Genomic DNA, 6,990 nt, shown 5'->3' on the forward strand with positions numbered 1-6,990 from the left:
AATAATGCTAATAATGCTGCAGCCAAGTCTTTCCTAAATTCATATTGTCCATCTTAATGGAATCCCCGGGGTTTGAGTCAGTTTCAGTGGTTTTCTATCAATTGTGCATTTCCATCCATCCGTTTTCTTCTGCTTTTCCAATTCAGGGTTGCAGGGAGGGGGCTGGAGCCTATCCCAGCTGTCAGAGGGTAAAAGGCATGGTGCACCATTGCAGGGATAATGCAAAGATAAAAACCCACCTACAGCCAGGTGTGGTGTACGCAGGAGTAGCATGGTGATGGGGTTATCTGAACCTGTTCATCTGCTGATGTGTTCATGGTGTAAAATGTAAAATACTTCTTGCCCAACAGCAAACGGTGATATGCTTCAGTCCTCCAGGACCCTGTTAGGGATAAGTGGGTATGGCAATAACTGTGTGGATGAATCCTTTATTCCTCCATGCCTCTATCACTCCATCTCTCTTTGGCATCTACCTCTCTGTCTCTCTTTCCTTTCCCTGCTCTTCCATCCATCTCCATCATCACTCCTCTCCACTCTGCTCACTTTCTCTCCCCCTCCATCTGTCTGTGTGTCTGTGCTGACGGTGGCCATTATTAAAAGCTGCCCCGTCAGATATGTCGCTCATAGCCCTTATTGATGTCCCTTCATTACTCATTATCCTTGAGTGCCCGTATTAATGCTGACTGCCTATAAACTGGCTGGCACATGTACAGTGTGCATGTGCAGTAAACACTGTTGCACACAAAAACTCGGGCCGCTGCTGCAGCCGTGGAGGTTCTGGGAGATGTGCCGCTCTCCTCGGTTTTTGGTTAACGCGATATTAACCTAAAGGAATTTCATGGATGAAAGGGAGGCTTGCAGGGGGATATTTTCTTCCTTTTTTACAGTGTTTAATCTTAATGACCCTTCACACACACTCTTCACTCAGCCGTTACTGTTAACACAGGACAGGCTCTGATTTATAGGTGGTGCTGTTTATCCTGCAGAAACGTCCATTTGCCTCATGTGAGAAAGTCATGCACAGTGTGTAAAGTTATATGACAGATGCCTTTTATGACTCCAACACTCATCCTCCTGTTTGCAGATGCATTAGTTTTATGCAGACCTCACACACACACGCACAGAGGCGACTGCTTGTCCGTGTTGTCTTATTGTTTGGTTACATGCCAAAGAAAACTAATGCTGGCATGAATTTAACAAACTAAAGCAAACTAAAAGCTCAGTAAACGAGCACTTCTCCCTAAAGTTCAGGAAAGAATGATCCAAACTGAAATATTCAGTCTGCATGGAAGCTTGTTTTCTCCACTGAGAAAATAAGCAGTTTTTGCCGTTTATAAGTCAAAATTTTAACTTATTATGTCAAAATATTAACAGAGAAAATATTGAGAAAATAACATTCAAGTTATTAATTCAAAAATTTGTGATAATGGCCTGAAAGTTTGACTTATAGATGGAAAATACTGCTTCTTCAAGCTTTCATAATTCTTTAATCTGACAAGACGACTAAAAAAACTTCCTGATGTACCTTTAATGGGACGGAGGGCGTGCTCGCAAACATTACTACTATAGTTATTCTGAGGTTGTACGAGTAAAATAATAAAGAGACTGTGGGTCTGAAGTCTCACAAACTAATTACACTGTGATGAATTTGTCTTGGAACAACAAGCAGCATCTGAATGCTGCCTTGTCTCCTTGACTGATTATCCTGAACAACCTTCCCTTTCATCCATCATACATCTTTATGGCTTCTTTGGGGAATCGTTCATGTGTGCGCGACGCGCTTGTGTGTATCTGTGAGTCTCTCTGTGCGTACACATGTGCAGGGCAGTGGGTCGGTGAGTGCACGCGTTTGTGTGTCAGAAGAGGTGTGGTCAGGCAATTAACCAGCTGTGCTAACGATCATCTCACTGCAGAATCACACAATGTTTTACAGCGCCATACAACGCTTTACTGCCTTTGTTGTCAGGGTGATATAGTATTCTCAACCATAAAGTGCTGATACTGGGTGATTGTTTTGGCCTCTCCAGGCTAGCTCTTTTTTATACACGCACACACACACAATGCAAATTCCCTCTCTCTATCCTTTACCCTCACACACACATACACACATCACCATTCGTTTATGGCTTCTGTATTTTTTATGGCCAGTGTCTACTGGTCTGCCCCGGGACCAATCTCAAGCCGTAGATCTCCCTTATCATAAAATGAGTGTGGTGTGGAGTAAGACTGCGTTAGCCTTGCTGGAAATCCTCAATCTCCTCTGCAGATACAGCAAACCTCTACAACTCACTCATTCAAGGCAGGAACAACATAACAGGGACCAAAGTTTGGCCGTGTCAAGGATGTTCTCTGAGTCATTGTCTTTTTTTGTTTCCTTTAGTTTTACTGAAAATGAACAGGAACGTGCTGAAGCTGTGGCAGTGGTTTAGGAGGTATAGCAGCAGCCATACTAACAAGAACCCAAAGTGCACAAATGCCATGCACATTATGTTATTTAAGCAATCTTGCACAGAAAACCAGACAGATAAGTGCTCGTGGCTTGGATTTGGCACAAGGCTTATCTGCGGAAACCCGATGCTTCTGACAGGACTCTGCATGAAGTCAGACAATGTCTCCGATTCTTCACATAAAAGCACAAAGATTAAACTTTAGCAAAGACCACAAAAAGCCTGATAAACACATTCTTCTGTCAGACTCAACTAAAATGAATCAGTTTGGATCAAAGGGCTTACACTGCGTTTGTTGTGGGTTTGGCGAGGACCACCAGAGCAAGGTGCCGACCATGAGACATGGAGCACGGTGATGTGGGTCTGCATGAGTGCAGAAACATTCAGGTTAGTATTGATCATGATAATAACTTATTTACCTGATGTATTGTTTACAATATACTGCAAGTATTGAAAACTGCAGCATGATCATAACCCCAGGGGAGGAAAAAAGCTTTCTGTTGTCAACAAGTTTAATAGCCAAAAACATCTCTTATAATGTCACTACAATTACAGGTTACAATTTTATATTTATAACTGAAATAAATAAATTGTGCATCATTTTTAGCCGACACTGTTAAGACTGTACGAGCATGTTTGCACAAGGAAGCCAGAACCCAGCAACAAAAAATAAAAACTGCTTAGCTCTCATGGGCTAAAGAACAAAATGTGAAATCTCTGACCCGGCCAAGTATGCGCTCTGACTTGAATCCAATTCAACACCTTTGGAGAATTGTAAAGTGGTGCGCACGGTGCACAAAAACCCTCCCTCCAGCAAAGAGGAGCTGAATAATCTGCCAAGAAAGGCAAAACATCTGCATCCAGCGACTTAAAAAAACATTCAAATGAAAAGGAAGTGAGGATCTGCTGCTTAAATATGAATATTTTGTGTTTTTTATCAATTGTCTCATTTGGAGGTTTGTTAACACAACCGAAACACAAAGGATAGCTGTCTCCTTGGTAACAGCATACAGGGTGTCTAACTGGTAGAATAATAAACTTCCAGAACAGTTTGACAAACAGATGCATAATGAGATCAAGTAAAAATATTTAATGACAGTGTTATTTCTGTATGTGATTTTTATTTATTTATTATTGCATTAATACTCAGTTATAACTGCTGCTGCAATAAGTGTGAAGAACTGGTGCTATAATGAACTTTGCCATTATAAAGAGACATTATAAGAGAAATCTTTAAATAGAGGTTTACAGCAGTTTCAACTGTGAGGTGGCAGAAATATCTACATCCTGCAGGTAAATGTATTTATCACGCTGACCTCTGAAATTAAAGGTTGTTCATTTTTGTGAGCATTTAAAGGCAAATGAAACGACAATAACTGAAAAATAACATTTAAAAAAACATAAAATCACTCCAAGCATCATGAATGATCTTTTATTTGCATGACTTTAAACTTGAATCCGTAAGAATAAACAAAAGCTGCCATGTTGACTGTGAAATAATGCGTTGTAAGAACTCGTTACAATCTCACACAAAACCCTCTTCTTCACACGTAAGCACGCACACACTCGCAAAGCACAGCGGGCCCCCCAACAGCAACAAATGCTCCCCCTAACAAACCATTAGAGCAGCATAAGCACCGCCATAAACGAACCCTGGTGGTAACATCAAGAAAAGTTTGCTGACAAGGAGCTCGTTAATGTTGTTTGTTGACTTCGTGTTGATGTTGTTTACTGTCCACTGTATCTGCTGCGCACATTAAAAAAAAGTTATACGTCAAATTATTCCCTTCCCCACTCCCTCATTCCACAAGCAGTGGACATTAATGTGTATTTGTGCAGGCGATCGTGTGCTTGAAATGTGTGAAATGGAGTAATGGCGTTTTTGTCTATGCGTATGTGTGCATTAGTGCGTGCGCGCTCCTGCCTGGGCATTCTGGTGCATGGATTTTTGCGTGCACGACTTTCCGCCTGTTTACAACGTGTGTTTTTTCAGGCCGTGTTTGTGTGCGTGTGCACGTGTGCTGCACGGGGTCTTAATTAATCTCTGTCATTAATAATTTAATCATGGCTTTTTGTTTAATAAACAGTTTGGCAGTGATGTATTGCGGCTGGGTCAGGTAATTTGATTGGCGGTGGAAATGAGCTGGGTATGCATATGTCTCTCTCTCTCCCTCTCTCTCCTCTCTCTGAGATATTACTGCTGGCATTCAGGACCGGCGAGTGTGCACACACACACAACAGGGGGAGGGCAATTACACTAAGATGCCATAATGATCAGTGATGGATGTAGAGAGAGCACATTTCAGCTAATGGAATAACACTGTAGGAGAAAAAAACAGCAAAGAAAATTTTCAGAATTACTTTATATTACAAAGTACATTTCCATCAATGTCTCCTCAACTATTATTAAGGTGCCCAAAATGGGGTTATGTGCTTTTCCTCCTGTGTGCTCCCAGTTCTGCCCCAGTACATTTAATGAAGCCAGGTTCGAGGCCATGAATACGTGTGCTATACCCAGCTGTAACACTAGATGGCACTGTTGAATAGTCTGCGTCAATCTGCAGCATGTTTCATTTCTTCGTCTCTGATTTAATCTACTTTCTGTTCTTCCATCATTCCTGTCTTCTCGTTTAGTTTCACAAACCTGCATTTAATGTGTTTATTCACGAGTAGCATGAATAGGACAGGAAAACACTGCTGGTCAGTGTAACTAATCTTACACTTCTGTTTTAAGTAAGCACAGTAGTGTAACATCTAACCAGCCTGTTTAGAAGAATCCCAGAGTCTAACAGTTACAATTTGAAGTGTTTCATCAAAGAATTATGAGGTGTGTTTTTGCAGAATCTGTGCAGTTTAGCAGGATTTCTGACATCAGTCGGGTTTCTTTTTCTCTGACTTTTGCTGTCTAACCACTCTATTACAGCTTACAGCTCAGACGGGCGTGCTGTGGCATTGTCCGTCTGGTCTGTGGGGATCCAGAACTGTATTATATATAAGCCACTGTGCAGATTTTGTGTACATTCTTTTGCGAGTTGTGCACAGACCATACTGTAAGTGTGTAACCACTGTGAGTATAAGGATTAGGATTTATTGTACTGGTAGCAGCCGTCTGTGTGTATTTTGTGGGATCTGTTTTTGTGGCACAACAAGCACTACCACATGTTAGCGTTTGTCTAATTTTGTTCTCTTAGGGCCAAAAGAAGCACAAAGGATTTGCGGAAACATGCAACAAGTTCCCTGCAAACCTTTTAGCTGAGCATTGCACATCTTTTCAAGCCCCTAAAAGTGTCAAGATGCATTAAATGTCCAAAAATATTTAAAAACCCATAATTTAATACGAACAGCATGGGGATGAAAAATCTGCTTCAATAGATCCTGCTATTATATAGGAGCAGACATGCATTCAGCTTTTCATTTAAATTGCATCAAAGGTACTCGTTGGAGTTGAAGGCTGATCTTCCCAAATAATCTTACACACAGCCTCAAATGTTTGTATGTAGGTAGACAGACAGCTGTGCTAATGTATGCAGTCCACACTTGTATGTTTCTCTGTATCATCCTCTGTTTTATTTTCCTGTTCTTCTCTGTTTGTCCAGAGAGTTTAAGACCCCGGCGAGGGGAGGTCCAGCACCAGAGCGCTGTTACCTCCTGCTGTGTGGAGATGAATCCTCTGTGATTTCAAACACTGTAAATGCATTTTTAAAATTTTTGTCTGTTGTTATTGTTTTGTTAAAGATGACCTTAAGTGTTTTGACAACACTAAAATAAAATTTATTATTATTATTATTATCATCATCATACAAGCTTGCTGTGTCCTTCATTTGGGTCGTCTTTTTGGACGACACATAGCTGTTAAACACTATTTCAGCTGGAAATGAAATATGAATACTAAATTAAAGTGCGCAGCTTTAACTTGAATAGATTTATATCAATATTAATATAAATGTGTGGGTGATGTAACCCTTTAGTTCCCAGATTTCGTGGGTTTGCCGATAGCTCAGAGCTGATGAGAGTTAAAAGTTGGCATTTCGATTTAACCCTTCATGGCTGCACAGCAGCTTTAGATGCCTCTGCAGTGTGGAGGCGTGCATGTTTACTTGTCTGTGATTAACACAGCATAAGGCTGGAGGATTTACTACAACAGGTTGGAACTTAAAAGAAGCAAACTGCAGTTCTTAAAACATAAAAGAAAACTGTTAAAGTTCTATGGACTAATCAGAGTGATGACAATTAATTAGACCAATTCATTCAGCTTGCATGTGTAGTTATTGTTTGACAGACGAGATAGAAGAACAAAAATCAGGTCACAAACAAATCCAACGTGTGATAAAGATGAAAGCAATGATTTAAGGAGATAAAAGCCAAAAGTATCTTTATACTGTAAGGTCGACCCTACAATAATACATACAGAGAAAAAACGAACAATCATATGACCCCCTATGAGCAAGCACTTTGGCGACAGTGGGAAGGAAAAACTCCCTTTTAACAGGAAGAAACGTCCGGCAGAACCAGGCTCAGGGAGGGGCGGGGCCATCTGCTGCGA

At 40.9% G+C, this 6,990-nt stretch overlaps 1 long non-coding RNA gene across 2 annotated transcripts in view; it reads left to right on the forward strand.

The window, feature by feature from the left end:
- Positions 1–6,181, forward strand: part of LOC120433459 — a 34,945-nt gene extending 28,764 nt beyond the window's left edge. For both annotated transcript variants that reach the window (XR_005608573.1, XR_005608574.1), the window contains exon 4: positions 6,044–6,181. This is a non-coding gene — a long non-coding RNA (uncharacterized LOC120433459). The remainder of the gene's footprint in view (positions 1–6,043) is intronic.
- The last annotated feature ends 809 nt before the right edge of the window (positions 6,182–6,990 follow it).

This window comes from Oreochromis aureus, linkage group 16 (genome assembly GCF_013358895.1).
Source record: "Oreochromis aureus strain Israel breed Guangdong linkage group 16, ZZ_aureus, whole genome shotgun sequence".
NCBI lineage: Eukaryota > Metazoa > Chordata > Actinopteri > Cichliformes > Cichlidae > Oreochromis > Oreochromis aureus.